Genomic DNA, 22,555 nt, shown 5'->3' on the forward strand with positions numbered 1-22,555 from the left:
CACGCATTGTTGATGTGTGGTTTAAAACATCACCAATACTGGTGCATGTTCATATGATAAATTATTAGTAGAATAAGAAACACTAGGAGTAGGTCCCTGCCCTTGGGAGTTTACAATCTAGAGCAGGGGTGGACAAACTTCTTCTGCTGTGTGGCACATCCGTTTAGCGGCCTGCATGCCTCTCCTCTCCTCCCACCTCCCCGAGGAGTTGCGAGAGGTGCATTATGATAGGTTTAATATAAATTGCATATTCTAGTGGGGATCTCTATGGCCACAGTTTCGTCACGTGCCACATACTGATGGCGGGTCACATTACATCGCTGTGGCCATGGAGATCGGCGCTGGAAAGTGCAATTGGGTAAGTTAAATTTATTATTACACACCGTACGCAAATGGGCAGGGAGGGAGGAGAAAAGAGGAATGCAGCCCTCTATCGGTGGACTAGATTAAAATCACCAATGGGTGGGATACAACCAGAGTTTAGTAGAGACTGGAGAGGTTCCAGTGCTTTTTTTTGTACATTGCAGAGTAGGGTGTTACAGTAGCCAAGATGGGATATAATTAGAGCACGTACAAGCATTCTAGTAACCTTCTGTGAAGGGAAGGGAAGGATTCTAGAAATGTAGCTGTACTGCTAAACCATGTCTCCAATATTACCAAAACAAAGCCTCATCCTGGGTAACGGATTGCTGGGACTTAGTGCTATCTTTATATTTCGACACAAAAATAGCTTTAAAAAAAGTTAAATATAATTATAGATTAAACCTCCCTGGTGCTAGCACTGGTAATACATAACAATACAAGATAAAAGCGGACAAACCAGCATAGCTGCACTCAAAAAAGAAGAGAACCATTTATTGCAAAAAATATGCTTCACTGTTTAATCAAATTGAACTACACCCACCAAAATCATGGGTATGTGTGCACATATCTCAAATCATATGAAAATACATCCACATATAATTACCTAACAACAGAAGGCTGCCTAATCCTGATCCCTCCCATGGATACCATGGACTAATCTAGAAAGCTAATCAACTAGCCAAAGGAACAGTATATAACAATTGCTAAGATATCTCTGTAAGGCTAGAAAAATTGTGCTAAAAGTTATTGGCCAGCAGGAAAAAAGATTGTGCACAATCCAATCATAAAAATATATGAAGCTCATTCCACAGGAATCCACACAGCCAAGTCCAACTGTCTATAGGACCAGAGAAAAGATACTTATGGCCACTTGCCTGTTGCTGTGGTTGCCTATCACCAGCACAGTTTTGTAGGAAGTATTTGTGTCTAGTTTGTTTCCTGTTGGAAATTAGAAATCTTAGTGTTATAATAGGATTTTTGTAGAAATCCAAAATACCACTAGTTAGTAATTTTAGGCAAATCAGAGCATTTGGAATGAATAAGCAAATTAGAGAATCAGTTTTCACAATTTGGAAACTTGGAATGCTGAGGAATTACTCGGATTTATCAGACCACTTAGGCCAATCAGACATTTGGAATGAATAAGTCAATTAGAGTATGGAAATTGAACCACAAAAATTCCATTGGATAAGTGTAGTAGTAGCATAGTAGCATTGAATTTAAAGAGAAACCGTAACCAATAATTTAACTTCATCCCAATCAGTAGCTGAAACTCCCTTTCCCATGAGAAATCTTTTCCTTTTCTGAAATGGATCACCAGGGGGCTCTGTATGGCTGATTTTGTAGTGAACCCCCTCCCACATTGTGATGTTAGCGCCTCACAGCACTGAGGTACTGACATCACATTGTGGGAAATAACAGCTGTTTCCAAATGCCAAAAATGAAAGCAGCAGCTACTTCCAGTGACATCACCTGCCAGCAGTAAAAATGTCACCATGTGATAAATGTCAGAATGTAAATCAGGGAGAGGAAAACGTTTACAATGAGCAAACACTGACTAAATCATTTTTACATAATTATTGTACAAATGAAGCACTTTTTTATTACATTAGTTTTACTGGAGTTCCTCTTTAAGGCTAGTTTATTCAGTATGCTGCAGTGCAGAATTCTGATCGAAATCGTAAAATCGGAAATCGCATTACTGTCTGTATACTGCAGTAACCGAAATTGGCATTTGCGAAAATAGACTTTCCCTATTTGTTTCACATATTATTCCATTGTTAACTAATATGCAGCACTGTGTTATATGTTGGCGCTTTATAAATACAATGAATAAATAAATAAATTGTTCGAAAATGAGGTATATTTAAGCAATATGACTTTATGGTCAAACCAGAAATTAGAAAATAAATATCACATTTTCTCTTGTGATATAAAATTTTATTTTCCATTCTGGTTTTTAATTACTACACTTGGTAAAAAAACAGGAAAGAAAATGAAAAAAAAGCAAACAAAAAACAAACAAACAAACAAACACAAAAATAAAATTTACATTCCATTTAAAATGGCTCTCCGGGATAATTGGGTCCCCTGTCTGTGTCTCTGAGCTAACATGCACTGTACATTTCTGTGGGACCAGCAGTCACAGTAGGAACATGCATCTTGCAGACAGTACCACATGCAGATAAACCATGGCATCCCAGCTTTAGCATTAAGATGTAATGTTGCCCTAACATTTGAAAGGTCAGACTTAATCCATGTAAACAGCAGTAAAAATAACAGCAGCACAAGGGTCAGAAGTAGTGATGGACTCCTGAATTATCCTGGAAAATCACTTTAATAATATAGGGCACTGCACTGGCGATATCTTCTTGAATGATCACATATTTGAGGATATTGCTGTTATGTGCACAAGATGCATCTCTGTGCCATTTAAAAATTATACTTGAAGCATACTCCAAGTTTCTATGAAAAAAAAATTAATGAATTAAAAATGAAGGAAAACAAAACAAACAATTACCACCGTCTCAAAAATATTGCCCACAGACCATTTTAAAAGAATCTAATGGATATTCTTTTATGTCTGTGTTTTTCCTTTCTTTGTTATTCCTTTTTGTTGTTTTTCTTTTTCTTTTAGAGTTGTTAGAATTTGATCATTAACATCTTTAGATGGAATTCTGATTTTTAGTGTTAAAGGAATACTTAAGTCAGGGAAAAAAAATGACATTTACTCACCTGGGGCATCCCTCAGCTCCCCGAAGCTGGATGGTGCCCTCGCAGCCCCGCTCCGATCGTCCTGTCCCCGCCGGCGGCTACTTCCGTTTCGGCGACAGCCGCCGACAGGCTGGGAACGCGGCTGATTTTCCGCGTTCCCAGCCGCTGCTATCACTCTCTATGCTGCTATAGCGTATATATAGACGCTATAGCAGCATAGAGGGTGATAGCAGCGGCTGGGAACGCGGAAAATCAGCCGCGTTCCCAGCCTGTCGGCGGCTGTCGCCGAAACGGAAGTAGCCGCCGGCGGGGACAGGACGATCGGTGCGGGGCTGCGAGGGCACCATCCAGCTTCGGGGAGCTGAGGGATGCCCCAGGTGAGTAAATGTCATTTTTTTTTCCTGACTTAAGTATTCCTTTAAGGAAAAAAGATTTCCTAACACGCACATAAGCTCCATTCAAGAGGAAAAAGTTCAGGCTAGCAAATCACTTAATAATTGGCAGCTGCTGGCTAATTAGTTTAGCTGCTAAAATGTTTAACTTTCTAAAGCCACTGTTATCTCTTAAAAAGAGCTAATGAGCTTATAAGTTTGTTTTAATTGTTTTGTTTTTGCTCCCTCTTGTTCTTTTCTTATTAGTGGAAGAGAAGTTTAAAGGTGCCCATAGATCTAGCGATGTATGGACAGATTCGACCAAGCGACAAATCTCTCTCTTATCGAATCTGATAAGAGAGAGATCTGTCAGCTGCCCATACACCACAGGCCAATTCCCAATCAATTTCAGCATGAAATTGATCTGTAATGGGCCCTTTGCACCGCCTTGCCGCTGTGCCCCCTAATGTGATGTCCCCCCGATGCCATTCCAAATTGTATACTTTACCTCTCGGCGGCCTCCGCTTGTCCCCTGCAGGCTTCCAGGATTCCTCTTCAGCATACATGCGCGCCCCACTTGGCTTCCTAGTAAGGGCGCACATGTATGACGTCACACATGCGCCCTTACCAGGAAACCACATGGGATGTGCATGTATGCTGAAGAGGAATCCCGGAAGCTTGCAGGGGACAAGCAGAGGCCGTTGACAGGTAATGTATACTTTACATGGGGCACAGGGGGACATTACATGAAACAGCAGCGAGGCGGCTGATGGGTTCGTCGATCGTCGGGAAATTGCACGCCGTTCCCACCACGCACCTGAACAACCAACTTCGGCCCAACATCTTGCAGCATGCACAATCGACAATGTGACCAATTTCCGTCCTGAAATTGGTCACTTGGTCTGTCGGGCATGCACTTGGCGGCACCGATTTTCATACAATGCGATTATAATAATCAAAGTGGATGGTCAATCGGCCACCAAGTCACCTGATGTATGGGCACCTTAACACTTGTGCCCATATACAGTTCACTTTTTCCCCTGAGTTCTCTTCTAAGAGATCATTTTTATTGCCTCTTTAAAAAAACTTTTCCGCATTTTACAATTAAAAAAGTACCCAAAAGTTGGTAAAAAAAAAGTACTATCAAAATAATTTTGAGTATTTTCTTACTTGTTGGGGTTTCTAAAATGCATTTTATTGACAAGTTTAAAAATATCTCTTTGTAGATAACTCAAACTTGTCAATAAAATGCCTTATAAACCACCAAAAATCAAGAAAATACTATAGTTTTGAAAGTACTGTACTTCTTCGCTCACTTTTTGGTACTATTTTAGTTGCAAGGGATAGAACGTTTTTTTTTTTAAATAGAAGATGAAAAATGATCTCCTAGGAGAAAACTCAGGTGAAAAAAAGTTAAGTGCATATGAGCCCAAGGCCTGGTGTCCTACAAGAATGATCATTTAACGTCTAAATGATGTTAAGTTGGCCCATGCAAGTGGCAAGCATAAACATTTATTGCATTAGATTTATATTTTTGAAACACTTTTGATGAAACATAACAATGCAGGACCTAATTTACTAAAATCATGAAATCAACAATCCTAGGGTACCCTGTCTAGACTAATTATGAAAAAGTGCCTGTGATTTGCATGTCTGTGCAAATTACACATTTACTAAGCATTGACCAATGAACGATCACTCCAGAATGGCTTGCTCATCCATGAGGAAGTGAAAGTAACTGTAATACCGTCTTTCCCCTAAAATAAGACATCCCCTAAAATAAGACCTATCGTATATTTCAAGCATGCTTTAAATATAACACCCCCCGAAAATAAGATCTAGGTGTGCTCCCCATCTCCCCCCTCCCCTTGCCCTGCTGCTGCTGCAGCCGATTTACCTCTTCTGTTTCTGCCCCTCTCCTCCAGAAAGTTGGATCCCCCTGTGGGCTGTGCGGCTAACGCTGTGCATAATTCAGATCTTACATCAGCAGTAAAGGCAGCTAAACTTGAACAGTAACAGAGCCCGTGTGCAGGAAGTGATCTCTGTTTACTTCCTGTAGAGGGCAGCGCTGTTACTGTATAACTTCATCTGCCTTCACCGCTGATCGGAGCCCAAGCTGAATTATGCACAGTGCTGGGCACAGCCCGCAGGGGGATCTGAGTTTCTGGAGTAGAGGGGCAGAAGCAAGGGAGGTAAATCAGCCATAGCAGTGGCTGCGTGGTGGCGGGGATGGTAATCTGCTACTACTAGCTAGGAGATCTGGCTATATAGATGGGGAGGGGGATCTTGCTATGTACTTGGGGGATCTGGCTTTGTACTGGAAGGTGGGGGGGATCTTGCTATATTCTGGGGATCTGACTAAAGGGGGATCTGGCTACCCCCACAAATATAAGACCTCCCCAAAAATAAGCCGTAGCACACATATTAAATGAAAAATTAATATAAGACAGTGTCTTATTTTTGGGGAGACACAGTAGTGGCCATTTACAGGCAGAGACACTAAAAGGCAGAATTATAGGAATCTTCAATGGAAAATTTAATCTGACATGAAAAGCTGTTTCTTCCTCAGAATCATTTCCTGTTAATCCCCGACCTAGGGGTAGATAGTCTGATTTACTTATGCTATGCACACTAAAAGCAACCGTTAAATTAATAACCCTGCTCTCTGCACTAGCTTCATTAATTATTAAATATGGGGACTCCAGCTAAACAAAACCAAAGCTGACATTTAGGGTCCATTCACATTCATTGTGCATGTTTTGTTACGCTTTTACACAAATAATTAACTAATGGCAATACACTACCTGTTACTTGAGGCCTCACCCATCAGGTGACACTGCTGTCCAATTGGACTGCAAGTTGTCACCTGGGTATGCTTCACTGTCTGGCCCGCAAAACTTCTACATCATTTTATGTATACTCCGCCCCCCCAGCAGTCTGAAGTATGTTGACCCGGCCCTCAACCCAAAACGTTTGGGGAACCCTGATCTATATCCTTCTTACTTGATGATTTTTTTATTAACATTGCTTATGTTTGGAACAGAAAACCCCACTGAAAGATCACATTTATTTAACTAATAGGTTTATATAATTGAATAAAATTACTTCTCCATTTATGCATGAGCAGACTGGTTAACCTTTTGCTGAATGTTAATTAAGGGTCTTTAGAGAATTGAATCATTTTCCTGAAAATATTTAATAATTTTTCATCTTACCAAAAGCTAAGACACAATGGATCCGATGATGGAGTTAAAGGTAGGCTCAATAAACGCATTTTTAGTCCATATCCTGGTCCTGGTGGAGTTGTTATATAAAAACCTAAAAGAAATATATGTATGAATACATTTAAAGCAACTAAAATAATGAACTTTAAGGAGACCTGTAGTGAGAGGTATATGGAGGCTGCCATATTTATTTCCTTTTAAGCAATACCAGTTGCCTGGCAGCCCTGCTGATCTATTTGGCTGAAGAAGTGGCTGAATCACACCAGAAACAAGCATGCAGCTAATCTTGTCATATTTGTCAAAATTGTCAGAAACACCTGATCTGCTGCATGCTTGTTCAGGGTTTATGGCTGCAAGTATTAGAGGCAGAAGATCAACAGGATAGCCAGGTAACTGGAATAGCTTAAATGGAAAATAAATATGGCAGCCTCCATACACCTCTCTCTACAGTTCTCCTTTAACAGGAACATTGCCAGAACGGCAATTTGGAAAAGACATTTCTGACCTGCTTTGAAACCTGTATACCTAATGAGTGTAAAATGAATAGCTAATCCAGTTGTGTATATTTTTTTTAATAATTTCAATTTCAATTTAAAATAATTATAGCAATTATGAGTGTCTACATCTGCCTCCTGTAATCCCCTTAACAGCAGCCCACAGCGTGTGTGTGTGTGTGTGTGTGTGTGTGTGTTGTGTGTGCGCACATGTGTGCATGCGGCGGGGAAGAGCTGTCTTGCCAAACGAATACACTCTGGGCGTTGTGATAGAAAGCATGTCTTTATTGGTAGCTTAGAGACATCATTACCCAGTGGGTCAAGCGACTTGGGGGTGTATTTGGTAACCTACTGTAAAGTTGTCGCATGCATAGAGCGAGAGGCAATTTTACCAGTAATCTCGACAGTAGAGTAGGGCACACTGTGCAATTAGTGCAACCTTCAGTACCTAGTTGGTAAAGAGGGTTGCGCTAATTGCGCAACAAGCTACCGTACTGTTAGGATTAACAGTAAAATAGCAATGCATTCTCTGGGCACAGCATGTTTTCCATAGGTTAGTGCCTAGTTTCTCAACATGCGGTACACGTACCCCAGGGGGTACTTCTGATGGTTCCAGGGGGTACTCAGGCTGAATACACACCTTGGAAACAAAGGAGGAGTGAGACCCATAGGGAGCCTATAGAGAGGTATCATCGTCCTCCCCAAAGGTTAGTTGAACTGATGTTCAACGGACTTAGGTTGACAAATGTCAATACATAGATTTTATCATAATGGATTCAATCTAATTCACTTTTATTTCCAAGTTTTCTCCTAGATGGTATTTTTGCAACTTATCAATAAAGTGCATCTATTGCTGTCTCATTTCTATGATGCCCTCTAGTGGTGCCCAATTACGTGTGCCACTGCAAGGCATCATAGAGAGGAGACTTCAAAAGATGCACTAAAGACGAATGCTGTCAAAATGGATGGTGAATGAATACTTCCCTGTACAAGGCTCTGCATATGTCGGGGACACTTGGGGAAATACATGCAGTCCACATACTGCTCTGGCGGCAGGCAGATGCGGACAGATGGAACAGGACCTGGGCATTTACCAACAACCACTCTGGTTGGGGCACATTTGGGGGGGGGGGCAGAACGGGACCTGGGCAGTCATCAAATATCCCTCTGGTTAGGGGCACATGTTGGGGGACAGAACGGGACCTGGGCAGTCACTAAATAACACTCTGGCTTGGGGCACAAGTGGGGACACAGAACTGGACCTGGGCAGTCACCAAATACCCCTCTGGTTGGGGGCACATGTGGGGGGAAAGAACGGGACATGGGCAGTCACCAAATACCACTCTGGCTTGGGGCACAAGTGGAAGGACAGAGCAGGACCTGGGCAGTCACTAAATACCACTCTGGCTGGGGGAACACTGGGGGGGGGGGGGGGCAGAGCAGGACCTGGGAAGTCACCAAATACCACTCTGGCTTAGGGCATATGTGGGGGGACAGAGCAGGACCTGGGGCAGTCACCAACAACCACTCTGGCTGGGGGCACATGTGGGGGGACAGAGCAAGACTGGGGCAGTCATGAAATACCACTCTGGCTGGGGGAACATGTGGGGGGACAGAGCAGGACCTGGGCAGTCACCAAATACCACTCTGGCTGGGGGCACATGTGGGGGGACAGAACAGGACCTGGGGCAGTCACCAAATACCACTCTGGCTGGGGGCACATGTGGGGGGACAGAACAGGACCTGGGCAGTCACCAAATACCACTCTGGCTGGTGGAACATGTGGGGGGGGGCAGAGCAGGACCTGGGAAGTCACCAAATACCACTCTGGCTTAGGGCATATGTGGGGGACAGAGCAGGACCTGGGGCAGTCACCAACAACCACTCTGGCTGGGGGCACATGTGGGGGGACAGAGCAAGACCGGGGCAGTCACCAAATACCACTCTGGCTGGGGGAACATGTGGGGGGACAGAGCAGGACCTGAGCAGTCACCAAATATTACTCTTGCTGGGGGCACATGTGGGGGGACAGAGCAGGACCTGGGGCAGTCACCAAATACCACTCTGGCTGGGGGCACATGTGGGGGGACAGAACGGGGCCTGGGGCAGTCACCAAATACCACTCGGGCTGGGGGCACTTGTGGGGGGACAGAACAGGATCCAGGCAGTCACCAAATGGCACTCTGGCTGGGGGCACATGTGGGAGGACGGAACAGGACCCAGGCAGTCATCAACGGGGAAAAAAAGATTTTCTGTTAATCCAGTGACAGTGCCTAACTGTGGAGGGGATTAGGGGCTCTGTAGTTAGCTGGGGTCTTTCCCCAGACACAGGACACAGGCAGCTGCAGCTGCTGAGAGCTTTCTCTCACACACAGGATTAACAGATGCACTGTGAGGGAATTCCCCCTCCTCTCATGGCTCACTCTGCCTTCAGATTTGAGCAGACTTTCCATCAGTTAAGAGTGAAAAGAATTTGATACAGTAAACAAAAGAGATACGCAAGTGAATTGTATACATAATAATTTACCAGCACTTCAGGAGCTCTCTGAATCCCAGGTTAAGAAAACATGTTAATTGATACTGTTCCTTTAAGAAGTAGAATATCAGTAATTTTACTAATATTCTACTAGTCACTATCTCTGGTGAGCTTTTTGTGCACTCACCTCCTACTTTTATTACTCCTTGGCCTCATTTCTAATAATCCTATATGTGATTATGGACAAAAAAATAATCACTACTGAGGTGATCAATAATGCTTGACACTGCACTTCCTTTGGTTTTGAAACAAATCAATTGGGCTAAGAACCACGCTATATGCAGGTGGATTGCCTTCCCTTTGGTTACATTTGCTCCAAGGATGCATACATGAATGTCTTCATTTATGCATGCTGTGATGGGATCTGCCTACTGATTATAGAGGCATATATACATGACGGTTGAATTATGCACTTAATTTTCTCGGCAGGCAAATGTTCTGATTGTTACAGGGAACTGAAACTTGCTGTGACTAGTTCAATAATGGTCACGTCCCCTAGCGTCATTAAATTGCATTCAATGTGAAGCAAGGGAACGGTATTTATACATATTTATGTCCATTTTGAACTGTCTGGCTGATAATCGACTTAGGAGCTATGAGACCCTCCGGTGTGGCTTGTATCACAGCCATGCTGTTAAAGAGAAACTTTAGTCAAAATAACAAAAGGCTAAAAAAGCTTAATTTTTTTTACAATATTCATTTCATAAATTGTTTAGTCAGTGTTTGCCCTTTGTAAAATCTTTACTCTCCCTGATTTACTTTCTGAAATGTATCATTCACAGGTGGTGAAATCTTAAGTGCTGCAGGTGATCTCTGCAGAAGGTTCATTTACTGAGCATTCTAATGCCAGTGGACAATATCTATTTTCCCAGAATGCTCTGTGGGGGAGAATTCTGCATAATAAACAGCCCAGGCTAGGTCTTACGGGGAGGGTGGGGCATGACCCCCCAAGGTGTCGTTGGCCCCAACCTCCTCCTGGGCACCAAAGGTGGGGAAGAACCCCTACTAATGGATTGGACAAGGGCTCTGGGGAGAGGGGGAGGCTAGCCTGCTCCTCTCTTCCAGAACCCCCCGCCCATACCATGGACCATACAGACTGGTATAGCTCAGGGTGCGGAGCACCATGTGACCTGGTCGTCGCATTCTGACTATCCAAGCCTGCACAGGGGACAAGGGGTTAAAGAGTCTCAGGAGGAGGTCCGCATGTCATTTTTTAATTTAACCTTGTAATGACCAAACTATAGATAAAATTGCAGAGGATCCTTATACAGCCATATTGAGGCTGTATCGGGATCCCTGGCCAAAGCATTGCCACATTTCCACTAGGTTTACAGGTAGTTATTATGCCCTGTATATCAACAACCTGGAAACCCTGTCATGAAATTCACTACTCTCTCTTTTGAAATAATGATAATAATTAATGTTAATTTACTGTACCGGTCAGTTGATACATTTTGTGTCATTTAACCGCATTTACCATAAATATATATATTTTTCCCTATTGTAATGCTAAAATTAATTTTCTCAAAAATGATAAGGTCTTTCCTCTTGTTCCCACTCTTCTCCCTAATATACCTTGCAAATTTGGTGATCCTAACATGCACGAGGGATTTTCTATTAGCCATTAAAGTCAGCGGTCATTGACTTTATTGTTAATGGTACCGTTTGCCTGTTCACATTTAACACACATTTTTGTGTCAAAAGTACTCCTAAAACTGTAGGAGGAGAAGCTTAAAATACAGCTAAATTATGATTGCCTGTTTTAATCTCCGCCCCCTTTTGGGAATCAGCTTTAAGGAAAAAAAAAACACAATTTTAATCAGAATGATGCAAATTTGTACTTTTGGAGTTTTGAATGGCATCGATTAGAACATTTTTCCAAGTCAATGGGAATGGAAGAACAGACAGTATTGATGATTGAAATAAGTTAATTACGATTGCGCAAAATTTTGTGTTCATTTTTGCAATCACACATATACGTAATAATGATTTGTAAATTCAATTAATTTTATGAATTATTTGTAATTTTTGCATTATGTGTATGTAATATCGTGCTGATCGGTGAATAGCAAAGCCCCATACATGCTATTGTAACCAAAATTGCTACATACTGTATATTAAAGAAGATATACGGTAAAAGTCAAAAACATAATTTTTCAAAACTTAGCACGTGAATGGCATAAACTTTGTACATGCAAAATGATTAGCATGCAAGTTTGCATGTGCAAAGCCTTAACACGTGATAACTGAGTTATCACCGGTTAGTGAATCGAGCCCAAGGTCTTTTTGAAAATGTAATTTTTGACTTGTACCAGCTATTCTCCTTAAAGAGAATCTGTACTCTAAAATTCTTACAATAAAAAGCATACCATTCTATTCATTATGTTCTCCTGGACCCCTCTGTGCTGTTTCTGCCACCCCCTGCTGCAATCCTAGCTTGTAATTGCCATTTTTATGCAGTGTTTACAAACAAAAGACACAGAAAGTGCTAGGCTGAGAGTAGCTCAGTGTGTGAGTCATACAGAGTGTGCAGGGGGCATGGAGAAGGTGTGTATAGCTTCTACCCAATCACAAGCAGCACAGCACATTCCTGCCTGACTGCCTCAGCCCCGACAGAGCCAACAGAGGAGAGAAGATTACATCATTTAACAGAGATAATACAGCCACTGTGCAACTAGGAAAGGCTGCAGTTAGACAGAGCACATTAGAACAGGCATAGGAACTTATAGGATAGAAGAAATAAAGCTCAAAATTTTGTTACAGAGTCTCTTTAACATAGGTGGCAATAGCATATATAAGGGCTTGCTATTAACCACGTAAGGACCATGGTCTTAAACCCCCCCTAGTGACCAAGCTATTTTTTACAATTAAGGCCACTGAAGATTTAAGGGCTCGCTGCAGGGCCGCACAACTCAACACACTAGTGATTCACCCCTCCCCTTTTTCTGACCACCAACAGAGCTTTCTGTTGGTGGGCTATGATTGCTCCCAGGTTGTTTATTACATTTTTTTATGTAAATATTTATCTCTATTATTTTTATAATAAATTTGCCTATTTTTTAATTTATTTTTTAATCCCTCCCCCTGCCAGCCAATCAGCATGATCGACTGTCATAGGCTTCAGCCTATGACAGCGGATCACTTCCCAGCCGCTCAGGGGGACAGCCGTGTCACACAGCTGTCCCCAGTACAGCGCTGCTTTAGATCGCAGCACTGTACAATGTAAATAGACAGCAATGTAAATAGACAGCAATGTAAATATTTCACCCGCTAACAGTCTCCTAGCAGCTAATGCCGCTGGGAGGCTGATGACAGGGCGGAGCAGCGGGGATGAGCGCGCGACACACTGCAATCTCCGCCCCTAGGAGTTCACGCCAATTGGTGTGGAGTGATCCTAAGAAGTTAACCACTAAATTATGTGGAAATTAAGTGAAAATGTATGCAAAATTACAAATGATTACAACTATAGACAAAATTAGCATTATGATTTTGCATCTTAATTGTGAATGTTAATTCAAAATTACGTCTATGCGAACTTTGTGTTCATCATCACTAACAGACAGAGGCCTGCTTGGAAATGATTATTATATTCATACAGGCTCCTTTATGAGACATAATACAAAACAATCATGACAAAATACAGTTTAGATGATTCAGGGAGAAGAAATAGAAGATTTTCTTGTCATAGCTGAATATAAAAATGACATGTGAGATGTGACTTGCGATGGGGCAACCCCAACGCTTTCCTCTGCTGGCGAGTTTATAACACAGCCCTATGGTTCTAGTCACCAGCTGTGATGTGCTCCTATGCGTACAGAATATTCTCAAAGGTTTCCCACAGTCCAGCAATTCCACCTTGTTCTGCAATCCTTGTTTACCTGTTACTAACAATCGCCAGCTGAACACAGCTCAGCAGCCAATATAACTTAAATAGAAATGCCACTGCTTCTGAACCTTTTCTAGGATGGTCAATGGAAGCATACTTCTCTGAACCATGCAGTCTCCTGTGTCGTAATTATCTCTGAATCATCCTCTTGGACCATGAAAACTCCTGGCTTGCCTTAAAGGGTTACTGCGCTTCATTGAAAGGAAAAAAAGTCGATGTAATATGTCGTCTCTGCACTAGGTCATTTGCGTGCGGATGGGGCCATGTGAGAATCTGCAGCATACTGCAGATTCTTGGATCGCTCTGCACCGCTCCGCACACAATGCATGCAATGGAAGCTGTTCCATTTCCGTGCATGGGGATCAGGACACCCACTTCTAGTGGCAACGGGCCCTTAAAGCGGAACTTATAACTGAATAAAACTTTTTTTTTTTACAATAATCATTTATAAATTATGTAGTCAGTGGTTGCCGATTGTGCAACCTTCCTCACCCTTATTTACATTTTAAACTTATAAGTGATGCCAGCGTCTTTAACCCTTTAGTAGCCACCTTATTAAGAAGCTTCCAAGTGCTCCTGGCCAATTTATTTTAGTACATTTTTTATTTCTTATTTGTTGCATTTCTCTGCTTCTAATTAGTACTGCTGTAATGCGTATGTATGGCCACTTGTCACTAGGGGGCAGTGTGAGACAATAACAGAGGACTTCTGCTTTCAGTTTCTGTTTTTTCTGCTAGTTGAGAGATATCAAAGCATTCGAAGAATTTACAGCACAAATTCTGATGACTGAGGTCAAAAGCGTGCACTTATCTTAAATGAGGTAACGCTATTGAAGCTGCTAATGGGTTACTACTGGCGAGGTGAGGAGTTGTAGGATTTTTTCCCCATCTGTTTAGTGAGCAGTAACCTCAGTTGATCTCCATAAACCAGTCGCATTACCCTGATGCGTAACTGAGCCAATAATAATGCAATGTTTCAGTTCTAGCGTTTGAAGCCAGAAGATCCTGGGAACTGGGGCTTTTAAGGCAAGGCTGCAAGCAAATTGATTTCCGTCATCTATTGTGAGCCCCGTGCCTGCATGGCATATGACCCTTTTTTATTCTGTAATTGCTGGCAATGACAGTTTTACTTGTACTTTGTGAATCACCTTCCTGACGTGGGCGATGGACCTGTTACAATACAAACAATATAGCCATGAAATAAAAAGATCTTGAAAAAGACCCTGGACCCGATCAGCCCCAATGTACGTAGACGTTCGAAATTGTGATACAGTAGAATGAAAGGGAAAATTCTAGTACGGTAATACAGACTAGAAGTAACATACATCTCTGCTACACATACCAATATTGTCATTACTCACAAAACACAGTGATGATTTACTTACCCTAGGCCCCCTACAGTCTTTAGAAGAATCTGTGTTTCTCGCCATGGTTACCCCATTAGCCACTGTTCTGGGGTCCCCTCCGTAGCTGCTGGGTCGGTGGCTTCTGCACACGCGTGGAAACGGACCACTCACGGTCATGCTCCCTTGTCCTGGAGCATTCTTTGCAGGCACATGTGCAGAAGATGTCGGCCCCTTGGGGTCAGTGACTGATACAGAGGGGATCCCAGAAGCTGATGGCGAAACTGTGGCAAGAGTCAGGGACACAGAGGCATCTAGGGGCTGGAGGGAGTCCCAGGTAAGTAAATCAGCACTAGAGTTTTTCAGCTCATGTATCCTTTAAACAATGGGCTTAAAATACGAAAGTGCATTCAGTTAACTCAGGCAGAATTTTCAAAAATAGCTTGTCACAGTGATGGCCTGTTTCAGAAAAAATAGTATTAGTCAAAAAAGGGCAGTAATGCGGACCCAAATTGACTCTCTTTGAGTGTTAATTATTATTTTACTTCTTACAATTTGTTAATAATGTTGGTACCACTGACATACAATGGATTGGTTACATACATACAAGGGACACAAAGGACTGCGGCTTGACCAGTAGCGATGTTTTCACAAAGAAAGCAGAACACATGAAGCATCACCGGCACAATATATGCCCTTTATCAAGTGCCCAAAGGGCCTGTACCAGCCCGAAACGTTGTGCTTCATGTGTTCTGCTTAAAATACAGAAATCTTCTTTGTGAAAACGTCACAATTGGTCGAGCCCTGGTCCTTTGTGTCTCTTGGATCTGTGTGGGAGTGGTGGACTCTTTATTGTCCGGTGGCTCCCGAGATATTACTGCACGAGCTTGCAGGGGACTCTCCACTTGCGATTGGTTACATAGATGCAGTTAAGTAATTTTTATTATAATTTATTACCGTAGTATGTATATACAGAGCATATTGTCTTGTCAATTACCTGCCCTTCAGAGGGGCTCACAATCAAATCCCTACCCTAGTCATATGTCTACTGTATGTATTGTGTACTATATGTATTATAGACTAGAGCCAAATTTTAGGGGAAAACTAATAGCTGTGGGAGGAAACCAGAATGTCTGGAGGAAACTCACACAGACACAGAGAGAACATACAAACTCAGTGCCGATAGTGCCCTGGCTGGGATTCAAACCGGGGACCCAGCACCTCCCCCCACTGCCAATGCCTTGAAAAAATGCAAATTTTCTGGCACCACCATAGGCACCCAAATGCAAAATATCGCTACAAATAACAGGCTCCTCAAACTTTAAAATTAGGGCCCAGGGTAACTGACTTCACAAAAGATTAATGGTTTATATCAGCTGGCTTGCTTTGCTATAATTTCTTTCAACAAGGTAAAAAAAGATAAAATCCCAGCAACGGGACAAACAGTGCATAGCTAGCCAAATTATTTTTATATCATTCAAAACAAGGAGACAGTGCATGACATGTATGATTTCCAAAATAAACCATTTACTGCTTACTGTATATCCATTCCTGATTATGCCACCATTTCAGTGGATTCTAATGTATCACTTCTCCAGCAACACCTATAACCTTTCAGAACACCTGGATTACTTGGGATGGCAAAGATTTAAGCTGGATTGGATCTTCCTTGGTATCACACACTGCTGGACACTGCACACCTTCCTTGGAATTGACCTGAGACCTTAAAGACTTTCTGCCTCTTTGTGCCCGCCGTCTCCCATCCTGTGAGTAACTTTCATCGATTATCTACAGCATCTATGCTCAATAGACTATATTTTTCTACATATATTATATATTATATCTTCAAACTCCTAAACAAAGGACTGTGTTTCCAAATCCATGCTGTCCATCCATACATCTCTGTGTAAGGACAATTCAGTCTATACAGGCCCTTTGATCTCTGCAGGATACCAGCCACAGCTGTGAAAGTTCACACCTTGACTTTAAATAGGGCCTTTCTTAGCAGGAGCCCTGAGCTGTCTCTTGTCCATCCTAATGTGTAAACATCAATATTCAGCACTGACACTTCTAGCTGTATACCAACCAAGAAATATATATCCAATTGACAAATCAACAATAATTCTACTTAAGTCTGTTGGAATCTACAGAAAGACAAAGAGAGGATCCAGGGGACGTGGGAAAAGATGTTATTCACTGCAGAACCAAAATAACTCTGTGACAAAATCTACAGAGTACACCCAGCCAACAACCCTAATAGCTCCAGCACAATCCAGCAGAGATGACAGCCACACATCTGGAGACTGTTCCCTCCTGGAGTCCTCAAACTCAGACCTCAGCTCCCAGGGTAGCCCCATCAAGGCTGTCCTCTGCAACGTCAGATCAATAAACAACAAAACAGCAATCATACATGATCTAATAGAGTCTTCTGATCTGGCCTGCCTGACTGAAACCTGGCTTTCTGAACCTGTTGGCCCCACCCTGGAGGCAGCTGTGCCAACAAACTATTCTGTGATATACTGCAACAGGAAAGAACGCAGGGGAGGAGGGGTTGCACTTTGCTTTAGATCAGCTTTGAAAATCAGACCACTTACTGTAGGTCCTACCAACTCGTTTGAATGCTTGGGGGTGCAACTTTCAGCTGAGGAAAACATTAACATATTGCTGATCTACCGCCCACCAGAAAAATACTCAGACTTCCTTGAGGAACTTGTAGACCTCCTGTGCAACCTAACACTGGAACACCCCAGATGGATTGTTCTTGGAGATTTCAATACATGGGTGGACGACTCCTCTTCACAATTTGGAAAAGAGCTACCTCGTGCCTTACATGAACTGGGCTTCCTCCAATCAATCAGCTCTGCTACTCACAGGAAAGGTCACACTCTGGACCTTATATTCCATACTGGGCTGTCAATAGCCAATGTGGAAATTAATCCTGTTGCCTGGTCAGACCATCACACTATCCACTTCTCCCTCTCAATACCAGCCGTCAAACACCAGGTCAAGAATCAAATAAAATATCGCCGCTTAAAAGGGCTAACACCTCAACATATCCGAGATAACCTTAGCTTTGATGAATTGACTGACTCCAGCTTGGACCCTGATACTCTGGTGTTTAAATACAACAAATGTGTGTCCTCCACCTTTGAGACCATTGCTCCTCTGCGCACCAAATATCTTACTCCACACCATCATGCACAGTGGTTTGATAACGCTATAAAAGAGCTGAAAAGACAAGGCCGAAAACTTGAGAGGCTGTGGCGCAAATCTCAGTCCCCAGAAGACAAACATGCCTTAATCTTCCACTTGAAGAGCTACCAAAAGGTAATCACAGGAAAAAAATCATCCTTTCTATCACAAGAGATTGCAAATGCAGTTAACAAACCAGCCCAACTGTTCCGCACAGTGGAAAAACTCTGCAACCCAGCATGTCAAAAACTTAATATCGAGTCTTCAAAGGACCTCTGTGACCAATTTGCCCATTTCTTCACAGACAAAGTCTCCGCTATAAGGTCCGCCATCCAACTTACAGCATCTGAGCCTAATATAGCGCCGAAGACCATTAGCAGAGACAACGTAACACCTTGGTCAAACTTCAAAGAAATTGATGAAGATGTCACATCAAGCATCCTCCTTCACGTCCGCCTAACTACCTGTGACCTGGATCCTGGCCCAACACAGTTCATGTTGAACTGCCCCGACCTGTTCGTACCGGTATTCCTCAAAATTGTTAACTGTTCCTTACAATCAGGGATATTTCCTGCTTTACTGAAGGAAGCAATCATCAGGCCTCTCCTTAAAAAACCCTCCCTGGACCCAGATGCAATGACCAGCTACAGACCTGTCTCTAACCTCCCCTTTCTGGGCAAGCTAATTGAAAAAGCTGTATACCTCCAGCTAGAAGCCAGAATCCTACAAAATAACAGTTATGACCCATTCCAGTCTGGCTTCAGGAAACACCACAGCACTGAAACTGCCCTCATCCAAATATGCAACCACCTGCTCATGGCAAGAGACAGAGGAGAGTGCTCGATCCTCATACTGCTAGACCTTTCTGCAGCCTTTGACACAGTTGACCATGACATCTTGATAAACAGGCTACAGGAATACTGCGGCATTGATGGCATAGTACTTCAGTGGTTCCAATCCTTCTTGAGTGGCAGAACCCACAAAGTGTCTATGGGGCCCTTCCTGTCCACCCCTGTAACACTTAAGTATGGGGTGCCCCAGGGCTCAATCCTCTCTCCCCTGCTTTTCACGATTTACATGCTACCATTGGGAAAACTAATCCAAAAACATGGCCTGACATACCACTGCTACGCAGACGACACCCAACTATATCTTTCCTTCAAGCCTGGTGTGACAGACCCAACTCTAACTATAAACGCCTGCTTACGTGAACTACAGCAATGGATGAATGACAACTGGCTGAAACTAAATGCAGACAAAACTGAAGTCCTTCTGATTGGAGGGCAGAGCATGATAACAAAACAACTTAACTTGCAGTCTTCACCACTGGGAATAGGAGGCACGGATCTACGCAGCTCTGATCATGTGCGTAGCCTGGGAGTTCTAATTGATGGGGATTTAAACTTCAGAACTCAAATCTCTGCGGTGGTGAAATCATCCTATTTTCACCTGAAGAACATTGCAAAAATCAAGCACCTCATACCCCCAGAAGATCTGCCAACCTTAGTCCACGCCTTCATCACATCCCGACTGGACTACTGCAATGCTCTCTACACTGGCCTTCCAAAAAAGGTCTTGTACCGCCTACAGCTGATACAGAATACTGCTGCCAGACTGCTAACCAACCAACCCCGTCACTGCCACATAATGCCAGTCCTGCATTCCCTTCACTGGCTACCTATAGAATGGAGGGTCCTATTCAAGATCGGCCTACTGACATTTAAATCCCTGAATAATCTAGGCCCTGGATACTTGAAAGATATGTTACAGCTGCGTAGCAATCCCCGCATTCTCAGATCCACAGGTTCTAATAATCTAGTCATACCCAGAGTCCACTTGGAAACTTTTGGTCCCAGAGCCTTCTGTCATGCTGCCCCTATGTTTTGGAACTCCTTACCTCAACAGATCAGGACAGCCCCATCCCTGGATGTGTTTAAATCCAGACTGAAAACCCACCTGTTCAGTCTGGCATTTGCAGAAATATAACTTTTGTTGTGTGAATACTTCATCCTACTAACTACTGAATCTGAGAGAGCCTAAGCGCTTTGAGTCCTATGGGAGAAAAGCGCTATAGAAATGTTATTGTATATTGTATTGTATATACCGGTACTTTTATTTATTTATTTATTTTTTTGGGGGGGGTTGTTTAATTTGTCCAAGTGCTCCAGAACATATCCCTTGATTAAATGTATTGCAAATATTCCCCCAAAAGCAGATATTTCTTATTCAGAAAATGGTTAAGTAAGAATAATCAGACTCTCCCTTCAACTGCTGAGTGATCTTTCAAAATGAACTCTTTAGCTGGCCACTAATGATCCAATCTTTTTCATCCAATCTTACCATTTCTATATAATATAAGGCAGGGCTGCCCAATGCGTCGATCGCGATCTACCAGTAGATCGCGAAGGACTGCTGGGTAGATCGCGTCGGCATTTTAAAATAGTACGCCAGACGCTGACTATATGCAGCGCTGGCGTACCGTCTGATTGTGCTGCTCTGCTGCCCTATGCAGAGCAGCACACAGCCAATAGGGAGAGGCAAAGGGAGAGCCACGTCCCGCCCACCTCTTTCCGCCCCAGCCCTCCCCCTTCCTCTTTGTCACCGCTCGAATCCTCATACCTCCTTGTTCGGACCCCTCGCTGACTCTGCATGCCTTCTGCCTTGCAGCACTGAGACATCTGATAGCGGCGACCAGCAGTGGAGAGGAGAGCGGTGGGTGAGGACTTGTATACAGGAAGTGCTTTGCCTGTATACACGCCATTACCCTCCGCTCTCCTCTCCACTGCTGGTCGCCGCTATCAGATGTCTCAGTGCTGCATGCTCCTCCGGGCACAGTGAAGGGGGTTGGAGGAGAGCGGCGGCTGGTGGAGGGAGAGGGGGCATCTATCTATATGACAGGCACCTATGCCTAACTATCTTTATGGGAGGCACTTATGCCTAGGTATCTATATGTGGGGGCACCTATACCTAGCTATCTATATGTGGGGGGACATAAGCCTAGCTCTATATATGTGGGGGGCACCTATACCTAGCTCTCTATATGTGGGGGGGAACCTATGCCTAGCTCTCTATATGTGGGGGGCACCTATACCTAGCTATCTATATGTGGGGGGGAACCTATGCCTAGGTATCTATATGTGGGGGCACCTATACCTAGCTATCTATATGTGGGGGGACATATGCCTAGCTCTATATATGTGGGGGGCACCTATACCTAGCTCTCTATATGTGGGGGGGGGACCTATGCCTAGCTCTCTATATGTGAGGGGCACCTATACCTAGCTATCTATATGTGGGGGGACATATGCCTAGCTCTATATATGTGGGGGGCACCTATACCTAGCTATCTATATGTGGGGGGGGGAACCTATGCCTAGCTCTCTATATGTGGGGGGCACCTATGCCTAGCTATCTATATGTGGGGGGGGACCTATGCCTAGCTATCTCTATGGGGTGAGCATATACCTAGCTATCTATATGGGGGGCACCTATGCCTTGCTAGCTATATGGGGGGCACCTATGCCTTGCTAGCTATATGGGGGGCACCTATGCCTAGCTATCTATATGGGAGGACCTATGCCTAGCTATCTATATTGGGGGAACCTATGCCTAGCTATCTATATGGGGAGCACCTGTGCATAGCTACCTATATTAAGGGCACCTATACCTGGCTATTTTAAATGTTGGTAGATCTCTCGAGCTTGGGAATTTTCAAAGTAGCTCGCGAGTCAAAAAAGTGTGGGCACCCCTGATATAAGGTAACTGCCTGAAGTATCCATTTAGTATATTCACTTACTTTACCCTTATACTACATAGATTTGGTAAGATTGGTTGAAAAAGATTGGATCATTAGTGGCCACCATTTGAATAAAACAATTTGCTGTTATTGAGCAACTGTCTACTTTTTGAAGAAGGATCATCTAGTTTGCATTTCATCCCTACCAAAATACCAGTAAATTCTTAGACAGGCTTCTGTGAGAGAGATAAATAGTAAAAAAATTAAAAAAAATGGGCAATTTTAATACTCTGTATTCTTGCTATTAAAGTGTCCCAACAGTGAACTCTCATTTTTTTTTAAGCAAGAGCTTTCTATTTTGTTTGTTGCTTGTATTGTTTCCTGGATAATGCAGACTGGCATATGTTTATAGTTGGAGCACTTGCTTTATCTGCAGCTTGAACTCCTTCCCAAGACAGGTGCTTACATAAAGGCAAAGGGGGAAACTTGCCTAGGGTCCCAGAACTTGTAGGGGCCCCCAAGGTGTCTCTCCTTCAATCTGTGGTCTCCGGGGCCCCTGCAATGTCTTCAGCAGAGTGGCGTTTCATCTGTCCCACCGGAACAGCATTTACCAACTTTTGAAGTGTTCATTGTAGATTTTGAATGAAGATGTTTTATTGGAACTGGCAATGATATAAAAATCTAGAAGAAGAACAA

Source organism: Hyperolius riggenbachi, chromosome 2, assembly GCF_040937935.1.
Source record: "Hyperolius riggenbachi isolate aHypRig1 chromosome 2, aHypRig1.pri, whole genome shotgun sequence".
Taxonomy (NCBI): Eukaryota; Metazoa; Chordata; class Amphibia; order Anura; family Hyperoliidae; genus Hyperolius; species Hyperolius riggenbachi.